This window comes from Orbicella faveolata, unplaced genomic scaffold (assembly GCF_042242905.1).
Source record: "Orbicella faveolata isolate gen_17 unplaced genomic scaffold, um_ofav_v1 contig_46, whole genome shotgun sequence".
In the NCBI taxonomy this organism is placed as follows: domain Eukaryota; kingdom Metazoa; phylum Cnidaria; class Anthozoa; order Scleractinia; family Merulinidae; genus Orbicella; species Orbicella faveolata.
Window position 1 is genome coordinate 29,084,320 of NW_028301576.1, and position 11,496 is coordinate 29,095,815.

The window sequence follows — 11,496 nt, forward strand, 5'->3', positions numbered from 1 at the left end:
TGCCCTGTTATTAACTGGTTGACAACTAATTTGCCTTGGGGCAGATACTAATCTGCCCCCTGAGCATCCGATAATAGCTAGTTGAAACAATACAATTCAAAATGGTCCCCATATCGCTGAAAAGGTCCGTTGAAACTAGATAAGCTTGTGCAACAGACACTATTAACACTTAATACTAGACCATAAAACCTATGAAGAATACATAACAGTTCCTGGCATAGATGGCAAAATAAAGCGGGAAAATCGTGGTCATGTGTATGGTGGCCAAGGTCTGCCACTGCATTTTCAGTGCATTTTTTTCTTTTCTGTTCGGCAAATCAAATGTAAAACAAAATAAAAATAATTTTAAATTGAAATACAAATGCAATAAAATCAAAATCAAATAAAAAGAATTAAATTTAAAACAAAAAGCAATGTGGAAAGTCCCTATCTGCCCTTTTTTCTATGAGGACAAACATGGCTGATACTACCTAGAAAGACGATGATAGATTAGAGAAGCCATTACCAAGCTTGTTCAGCAAGACTTTAAAGGATTGATGCACTGGACTTTCTTAAACGTGATTTCCCAGAGTATCCTTAGAGCATGAGACTGCTTTGTAATGTTTAGCGTTACACAATGGCGTGTGTCGCGTTCCCGATGCGGTGAATTGGAGGTGCCGTACATCGGAGTTTGCCAGCTTAACCAAAATGGGGCATAACAATTCAACAAGATTTATTGAAGAACTGGCTGAGCCCCTTGTACATCACTTACGGTAAAAACTAGAAATGAATAGACAATTGTCGAGTCACAAAAGAAACACGGAATAACAAGCTAAATGAAAATGAATAAAACTATAAGAAAGGAAAAAAGAGAAAAAATGACTTACATCTGATCTAGCACCGGGCGTGGGAAAGTCCAAAGAAAACAGCTCTAAATACTCCAAGTTGAACTACGAGCGACTCCTAAACGCGTGACTCCGATAAACTGAAACGTGCTAAGAAATATGATATCTACAATGACGAAACACCTAGAGCGGCCAGCCAAGAAACGTAAATCAAACATTAACTAAATTAACAAGTGTTGTAACACAGCGGAAGTGTTCCATCACTAAAGGTCCAATGTTTATCTATGTACATGACAGTGTGGCACGCCTTGCCTCATGTAACAAAGCATGCTGGGATTAAAAGTAATATATATATCTGTGCTTCAAATATGGCCGGTGTGTTGTCTTTGTGTTGTCCTCTATGATATACATCTTGGTTCAGAATATTACATTGGCGACAAGGATTGGCAAATCGCTCCAAAACACTCATAACTGTCTGTGTAACTGAGTGTGTGCTCTTTGTGATGGCTACAGCCCTTCCAACCTTCGAACCTTTCGACATACATGCAGATGGCATGATGCACAATGATGGCGCAAATGGATAAAACGTCTTGAAAACCTCTTTGTTGCCGCTGCTATTAGTGATAAGAAGAGACAGAGAGCTCTTTTACTGCACTACACTGGAGAGGAAGTATCTGAAATCTTTGACACTCTACCGGACATGGGTGAAGACTTTGAAACAGCCAAAACAAAGCTGAATGTATACTTTGACCTGAAGAAGAATTGGGACTTTGAGATATACACGTTTCAGCAGGCGAAGCAAAGCTCGGGTGAAACCATGAACCTATCACTCTTGATTGCGACATTTGGCAGCTACATGTGAATTCAATGATGTCGATAAGGAAATTAAATCTCAAATAATTCAGTTGTGCACTTTGCAGCATCTTCGCCAAAAAGCACTGAGGGATTCGACTATGACACGTGAAGCCCTGTTAGCCAAAGCAAGAGCGTTGGAATTCTTGGAGCAGCAAGTGATTGACATAGAATCTCCAGGAAGTGCCAAGGCTGTGTTTCCTCAGAAGTCCAAAACACCGGACAAGACAGCTCGTTGTTTTAACTGTGGTGGAAGCTGGCCCCACGATGCCAAAGCTGGGTGTCCTGCTCAGAATCGAAAGTGCAATTCCTGCAAAAAATACAGCCATTATGTGCAGTATTGTCAAGGCTCTCAAAAGGCTCAGTCTTCTGAGAAAGGCAGAACACCTCGAAAAGGAAACACGATGCAAAGATGTCGAAACTTCAAGCCCCCGCGAACCATTAATCAAGTGAACGAAGAGTCAAAGCCACACTCATTGCCTTCAAGTTCAGATGATGAATACACATTTACGTTGCATTCTCCTTTGCTCCTTTTGTGTCATTAAAGGTCAATGATGTTACATGCAAGTTCTTAGTGGACTCTGGAGCCAGTGTGAACATTGCAAGCTATGATGTGTTGAAGATGTTGGATAGTAGATTAGGATCTTGTGATACTAAAGTGTATGCTTTCAACTCATCTGAACCCCTTCCCGTGCTGGGTTAATTCAAGGCCTTACTGGAATCCAAGTGTCATTCAGTTGACTCAGAGTTTCTTGTGGTAGATGGCAAAACATCTCTTCTTGGATACACAACTGCTGCAGATCTTGGGATACTGCGAATCGCAGATGCATTGTCTGTGGAAAGGAATGTGTTCCAAAACTACCCTAGTCTTTTCAGTGGTCTTGGAAAGATGAAGGGTGTTGAGGTCAAATTGGATATTGATGAGAACGTGAAACTTGTTCATCGATCACATAGACGTATCCCATTTCATCAAATAAAGAATCTTGAAGCTTGTGTTGAATCCCTGCTACAACAGGATATTATCGAGCCTTCTGATGGACCCACCCCCTGGGTATCTCCTGTGGTCTTGGTGCCCAAGCCCAAACAACCTGGTGGAGTACACTTGTGTGTGGACATGAGGGAAGCTAATAAAGCAATAACCCGAGAAAAACACCTCATGCCCACTCTTGACGAAGTGGTACCCGACCTCAATGGTGCAAAGGTGTTTAGCAAGCTAGATCTCAATCAAGGATATCATCAGCTGGTCGTGCACCCAGACTCCAGGCATATTACCATCTTCTCCACTCATTGTGGTCTGTTCAGGTAGACAAGCCTAAGTTTTGGCGTAAATGCTGCAGCTGAAAAATTTCAAGATGTGATTGCTACTGCTATTAATGACATTCCCAGTGTCAAGAACATTAGCTATGATGTCATCATCTATGGAGTTAACACAGAGGAACATGATAAGACTTTGCATGCTGCTCTAACCCACTTCAAGGAGTTGAACTCGACTCTGAAAAAAGAAAAGTGTCAGTTTTACATGCCATCTACCGAGTTCTTTGGCATGGTCTTTAGTGCAGATGGTATGGCACCCGACCCTGCAAAGGTGGAAGCGATCAAGCAAGCAGAAGCACCTACCTCAGTGAGCGATGTGCGCAGCCTGTTAGGCATGATCAACTGTGTCTTGTTTCATACGTGATTACACAGACATTGTGGCTCCATTGTGTGACCTCACTCACAAGGGCGTTGAATTCAAATGGGAAGATGTTAACTGAGCAGCATTAGATTGACTCAAGCGTAGTCTCACCTCAGATGAAGTTATGTCGTATTTTGACCCTAGTAAGAAATCCATCCTGCTTGTGGATGCCAGTCCTGTTGGATTAGGTGCTGTGTTAACTCAAGGTGCCAAATTGATCTCCTATGCTAGCAAAGCCCTCTCAAGTGTAGAAAGGTGCTACTCTCAAATCAAGCGTGAGGCATTGACAATTGCATGGGGTTGTCATCACTTCCGTATGTACCTCCTGGGAAGTCACTTCAAAGTCGAGACAGATCACAAGCTATTGTTATCCATCTTCAACAGCTCTACTTCCCAAGCCTCAGCCAGGATTGAGAACTGGCATCTCAAACTGCAGTCCTTCAACTTCGATGTGTTGTATTCAAGAGGTGACCTGAATCCAGCAGGCTACATCTTGAGGCATCTCCAGAGTGACACAAAGTGTGATCTCATCATAGAGTCTGCAGAGCAGTATGTCAACTTTGTGATGTCTCAAGCCACACCCAAGGCTTTGAGCAGAGAAGAGATCATTGAAGCAACCAGAAAAGATATCACCCTTCAAGAAGTAATGCACCTTATCTCAACTGGCCAGTGGGATAACTTGATGCCACTGGAGGGAGTCGACGCAAGTACTCTCAAGATATTTGCCAATGTCTGCAGTGAGCTGACTTCAGTGGATGGCAATTTTTTTTTTAATTTTTTAAAGTAAAACCAGTGAGCAGCACGTCTGTGAACTACTTGAGTTGTAAAACTTTTTATTTTCTCCTACGCGTTTCATGTGACTAGCGCACACTTCTTCAGGGAGTTTAACGATACAATGAAGTATACCTGTATATGTACCTAGATACAATTCTGCATTTTGCAAGAAACAACACCTACGGATTTGCGTATACAAACCGCTCGGTAATGCGTCTAGGAAACTGGCATAAAAATAATATTAATGTGTGACATATTTTAAGTGTGACATAACTATTTGGGGCCCACAGTTTTAGCTAAAAGCCAAAGCAGTGATTCCTAAGCTCGACCACATATTTGCTGCCTGTGGTGTACCTGAAGTGGTAAAATCCGATAATGGCCCCCCCTTTAATGGTGGTGAGTTTGCACAATTTGCTAAGTACCTCAGCTTCAAGCACCGAAAGGTGCCTCCTTTGTGGCCCAAAGCCAATGGAGAAGTGGAACGCTTTATGAAAACCTTTGGAAAGGTACTGCGCACCACTGCACACTGGAAACAAGATATGTACCAGTTCCTTCGCAATTATCGTGCCACACCCCATTGTACTACCGGTGTTGCCCCTGCTACCGCCTGGTTTGGTGGGCCAATTAGAACCAAGCTACCCAACCCTGTAACCATACGTGAGAGAGATGCTCAGCAGAAACTCGGGATCAAGAAGCGAGCTGAGTCAAGAAGAACCATCAAAGATTGTGACATTCAGGTCAGAGACACAGTGCTAGTGAAACAACCAAAGCAACAGAAGCTGTCAACGCCATATCACCCGACCCCGTTGACTGCCACTAAGCATCACAGTATGCTAACCGCAGAAAATGCCGACCAAAAGGTTACACGTAATTCATCTTACTTCAAGAAGCTTCTGGCTGAAGACCCAACATTCCAAACCAGTCTAGCATTTGAGGGAGAGACAGTTGACCATGACGCTGAGAGCAGCCCTCCTTCCCCTATTCCAGTCTCAGTTCAGGAGTCCACAGATTCCCCAGTGGACCCCAGTGGAAGTGCTGAGATCCTGACTGAACCTGTGCCTCGAAAGTCTCCATGTGTATCCGTGCCCCCAAGGAGACTCATCCAAGAGATTTGATTAAGGATGATTGACTGATTTTTAAGTGACTTCAAACATTTATTTTATGGTTACTCTTTATGACTGTTTTCAAATGACTTCTCAAACTCATTAATAATTCATAAGGTCAACTACCAACCACAACATGTATACCACATCACGTGCATGTGTTTGGATACCCAACGAAAAACAGTATACCACTCTCCAGTGAGAGTGGTATATACCACTAAAATATGCACAATGACAACTTGCACAAAATTGATGAATATTTATTACTCAGAAGTAAGCTTTTACAATGTGTCTCCTTTTGCTTTCAAAGTCACACCCATTCGCGTTGCTTCTTTCATTTCTGCATCCAAAACACGCCGAAATGTCACAAACCTAAGAAAGCGAAAGAAAAAAAGCAGTATTAAAAACAATGCACACAAGTAGTTTACCCAAAACAAATTTTATCCCCAAAAAACGTAACTTACCTTTGGTCAGACATGTCCAAAGGGTTCAATGCAGCACTTCCATTTACATCAGAAAGGTGGTGCTTCAGTCCGCCAATAATCGAGTACAACTAACAGGAAGGATAACGTTCCCCAGAAGAATTGTTTACTTCTTGAACGAACTTTGACAGCCAGTATTTGAGACTGCATGCAGGCATGTCTGTAATGGCCATTTCCAAAGTTTGCACTCTTTCTTCAAAGTCTTTCGTGGTAAAAAGACCGCCGGGTTCCAAAGTACAGGACTTCACTAATCGATGCGGTTTCCATTCCTCGAAAACTTTACACGACCATTTGGCTTTATAAGCTGTTGATTTCGGTACTGCATTATCAACACTTTTCTTCTCATCCTCCACACTTTTCGGCTACCGAAATCTCTCAAACAACTTTCTTGCGATATACATCCTGACTGAACGACAACTTGTAAATGCTGGCAACCCCAGCAACTTTCACATCTCAGAGTAAATTAAATCGCACCATAAATGCAAATTAATTATGCCGGTAAAAAATATCTTTGATATTGAAATTATCGAGGAAGGAATGTTAGACAGCAAACAATTCTAATTGGAAGTCTTTGTTTATTATTTCTTTAAGAGTGAGCATGAGACCTCTTTGTAATGCTTAGCATTACACAATGGTATGGCACACCTTGCGCTTCAAATATGGCCGGTGTGTTGACTTTGTCTTGTCCTCTATGATATACATCTTCATTCAGAATATTACACTCTTGACAGGTCACTTTGTCACTTTGACATAGCTTCTAGACATTTGACATTTTTCTAGCTTTCTCATTAGCCTTTTGATCTGTATTACGAGTCTATTCCATGCCATTTTCAGTCCCTGTTCATTAAGACATACATACATTTAAGACAGTGTATTTGTGCCATTTTCCTTGAATAAAATTTTATGCCTCAGCTTGTAATTGAAAAGGATTTAAGAATTGCATAAGATGTCTCCAGTTTTATTCTTCACAAAGAATGCTAACCAACCTCTTTCCACGTCTAATTGTAATGAAATTGATATAGTGATTGCATGAGCTAAGATGTGCATGCAAAGATGTATAACGGTTGTATTTGAATGTATACTTGCACAAGTTGTAAGACTAAGAGACGGTTACATGGTGAGTGCGGAATGCACAATGTACGCGTAATACAGGATATATATGGGACTCACGTTGCGTAACAACAACAACAACCATTTATTTGTACTCACAATTTATAAAATAATTACCATAAACATTAAATTAGTATAGAGTACTGCCTGCCCAAAATAACCATAAGGGCTAAAAAGAATGGGCAGACATTAAGTTACATAGATTATTTATACAGTTATCAGTCGGTAACACACTTACACACACACTCACAAATATAAAGATACAAACAGAATGGAAACTTACAGCGGAACAGAATATATCCTAATGAATTAATTAAAATAATTGTAATATTTCATATGAATCAATAAAGCGTATTTTTAATTTCTTCTTTAATTGAAAATCAAGTAATTTTTTGTCAGACTCATCAAGAGAATTCCACATTTTAGGTCCCTGATATCTAATGTTGAAGATCCCAAAATTAGTTCTCTGGTTTTGGGCAATGAATAGGATTGTTTGGAAGCAAGTCTCGTATTATAGGCATGAATTTCATTAACTGTAGTAAAATAGTGCAGTGGCCTGTGTGTGCGAGTGTAATAGTGTAATAGCGTAGTGGCCTGTGTGTGCGAGTAGAGTTGCCGTGTACAAGTAAGCTAAACGTTAAGAGTCATGTAATTAACCATTAGCTGTTAGACTCTTATTGAGTGGAAGTTGTTGTCGCTCACTGTGACTTCCCCACCAACAATTCTTCTCCTCTGTAAGCTAAAATAATTTTCAATATCATCCGGATTTGTAGTGCAAGGAACTATAACTTCATTTGCATGATTGAGCTGGATGTAAGATACCAGTCCTATAAATCAGTGTATTGACCTTATGAGGTCCTTTATGTGTGCTTTACAGATGCAAGGAATGGGTAACACATCTTGTATCAATTCATAACTGCCCTTACCACATCTGTCAGCAAGTTCATGGCATCGTGTTTTGTTTAATAGACACTCAGTCCCGATACTGCAGTAACATGCAGCTTTGGCACTACTATGAATTCAATGACTGTACTTAGCTCTTCTTAATCAAGCGGGAGGTCTGTATGGGAGAATCTTGACCAAGGTCGCCAGTACAGACTGAATGCAGTGAGGTCTGTACCAGTGACCGAGGTCAAGATTCTCCCATACAGACCGACCTAACTCAGTTAATAAGATGTTTATTATATGGCCAAACAATAAAGGAAAGGAACAAAAACAAATAATTTTATTTGCTTCCCTGCACAGGCTCAAGCATTTAGCTGGCTTTCTTATGTCACTAGTCTCCAGTCCAAACAGGACAAAATAACTTTCAAAGTCCAGCTTTGTACAAACTTTATCAATGAATGAAGACAAAATTTTTCATACAAGCTCAATGAAAAGGCTTGTGGTTGAAACCACAATTAATGAAAAGTGACCAAAAGTGCAATGTCAATCTAAGTAATGCCTGTTTGTGCCTCGATCACTCAGCGATCAGTTCTCATTCAGCCTTGTGATCTTCGACTGATCACCACAGAAAACGTTGATGTTGAATGTGCAGCCTTCGAACTTGTCAATATGCGCTCCAGCAAGAATTGCTCAAGGCTGGATCTGTTGGACTGTGAAGACATTTTGCTGTGTTGTAGTGGAGGTACTGACTTGGTTTTCTTTGGGCTGAGCGAATGTACCTGGCTGACAATTCAGGATAGCAGACATTTCTTGCTGTCACTTCAGAGATGCTGAATGGTAGCTGTCGAGGCTTTTCAAATTTTTATGACCGCTTAGCTGTGCAACGAAGTTTGGCTGAACATCTGCTTCAAAAAGTCGTCCAACACTGGTCTTTCTGACCGAGTGATTAGAAACGTTCTTGTTTGTGTCATTGAGTTTGGCTTCAGCAAAGGCGGCTTTGAGGAACTTGCCAATTTCATTCTTTCCGAGGGGTCTGTTGAGATACCATACTTTGTCATTTGGTTTTCATTGGTGATTTATGGCGAGATAAAAAAGGAGCATCTGGTTCTAGCATCACTTCGGAATGGTGACTTTGAAAAGCTTTGTAAAATTCAACTGGACATCTCGACTTGTTGTTACTTGTGTGCGCTTTCCATTCAAACGCTCTTTGATGACCACCATCTTGTCCGGTATGTGTTTTGCTGCCTCTCTCTGACTTCCACACAAGGTATTCGGAATCAGTTTCAGGATCACTGGCCAATCCTACATCTCCCCAGCATTCATCTTGAGCCCTCCAGCCAAAACAAAGAGAAAGAAACCACCACAAAGCCCTTTGTAATGATTTTGGATCCTGAACACCGAACTGGCCATTTTCAAATAGTGCATCTTTTTTTGGCTTCAGTGAGCTCTCTTTTGGCATTTGGACAGTTTCCTCTCTCTTGTGGAACCAGGTTCTTTCATTTGGCAGCAAGTACCTCTCTGGACTTGCAGAAGTCGTTATCCTTAAGAATGTTAATCAGACTTCCTTTTTCATGCAAGTGGCATTGAAAACTTTGCTGGAAGCCGCTTAAAGTACCCGGCTCGTACTCAGTGCCATTATGTTTACGAATGGAGTTGAAAAATTTGGACAAAAGAAGGTCAAGCTCATTGGCAGGTATGTCTTCAATTGCTCTAGACTCTTTCAGTGACTCACAAAATTTCTTCCACACATTTAAATCGCTCTTAGTCTTGTATTGAGTGTTTTTGGATTTCTGCTCCTGCAAAAATTTCTCAATTTTGACTTCATGTTTGCTCATAGCTTCCTTGGCAGGACTCAAATTTGCCAATGTTTGCTCGTTTTCTTTACCTGCTTCCCTGTGAAGGTCTACCGATTCTTCAATTTAGTATTATTACCAGGAACAAGCCAATTTTTTCATATTCTTTGTTCGTAATTTTTTGAGGACAACTGTTACAACAAGATCGGTCTAGATGCCTGTCTAGATGGGAAAATCTAGACCACAGTCAATATTGACTTTAGCCAATCAAATTCTTGAATCTGTTTGTTTCCAGTCCTTTTGAGACATGGCCATGTAATAATAGGTAATATTAGAAAAAATAATAAAACCTTAGTGAGGAAATGTGTTACATAAACAGATTTTTCTCCCAGAAATTTTCATTCATAGTTCTGACTTTCATCATTTGCAAAGGAAAACTAACAATCACACTGAAGAAATAGTTCAATTTATCAGAGCAATCCTTGTGACATATCACAAGAAAACAAATAGTTCAATAATTTGTCATCTGAGTAACAAAATATGCTGAAATGTCTGAGTTAAATTGTGTTATTAACTCGTATTTGTGGATGTGATTGTGAACGCATAAAACGATTAAACTACACAAACTTGAATACACATACTTGTAATTCATTGCTTGTAGATCGTACGACTTCTACAATCTTGTATGGTTTTGAAAACTAAAAACAGGAAATTTCAACTATGAATACGGGAAAAAAACTAGACAGACAAGAAAAGAAACCAAAACTTACGTTTGTGTCCTTATAATGTTGACGGTGACGGTATATGGGCATTGAAATGATTCCCCCTAAACGAATCGCCATGAACACTACTTTGATTGAGCACATGCTTTTTTGACTTGGAACGCATCGTGGGATAATAACTAAAGAGTGTGTGACATCACATGTAATGGCAGTAACAATGATTTACAACCCTTTCAAGTCTTCTCCCAGCATTCCCTGTTATATATGTTCAAGTGCATTTCAGGAAACACACAAGTTTCTGTATAAACCTAAACCAATATTTATTTCCATCATTCACTTTGTTGTAGTCTAACCTTTCTTATCAATCACTCCATTCAGAAAATAATCAACTGCACCATTGCACCATTACATTGTGTGCGTCATATCAGGCCTTATAAAATAACTGAGATACTATGCACGCTCTGATTGGTCAATAGAGTTGTTAAACCTATGTTCTGTTGTACCGGTAAACCACGGTTCCTGATCTATGGCAGCTCTATGCAGGAACCAGAGAACTTGTAACTCTAGCAATAACAAATGTAATAAGCAGTTTTGCTCTTCACTGGCTGAAATATCAATAACAAAAACATTTTCTCATTCAACATATACTTGGAAATTTGCAAGGAAAAAAGGACCAGAAGTTGGTCGTCATATAAAGCTTTATCTTTTTTCAATGGCAAAAATTTTACGCTGACTCCTGTTACACTTGAGATTAAAATTAGGAAGGTTTTAAACCCTTCTTCCAGTGTTTTCCACGGTCTGTCAGCTGGGATTGACTAATCAATTTGGACTGTCCAAAAAGCAGGAGAGAGATTTCTTTCTATCAGAAATTTTGAGTTTAAACTCAATGCATGCATGCATGCAGGCATAACACAATAAATGAATTTGGTTTCTGTAAGCTTAGCTTTCAAGCAATAGTTTTGATTTAGCAAAATACAGAGAAACAGACTTCATAGCCTTCAGCATAAGTAAATAAATTCTGAATAAATTTCAGAAGCAGTGTTTCTGTAACTAACCTTTATTCCATTTGCAAAACTTTGGAAAGTTATCGTTAAACACTGCAATGAATCACTTCACCAAGAACATGAAGTTTAGACTACTTGCTCACTTTTCATACAGCCTTTTACTTTTGTGATGATTGATTCCACCTACAAATCCCTGCATTTCCCCATCAGAATACTTTCGAGTTAATATACTTTTTGCCTTTCACTGATAATTATAACCCTTTCCTTTCCTT

General features: G+C 39.9%; 1 pseudogene; it reads right to left on the reverse strand.

The window, feature by feature from the left end:
* Positions 1-8,475: 8,475 nt before the first annotated feature.
* On the reverse strand, positions 8,476-9,624 carry LOC149099513 (uncharacterized protein KIAA1958-like; annotated as a pseudogene).
* Positions 9,625-11,496: the final 1,872 nt, after the last annotated feature.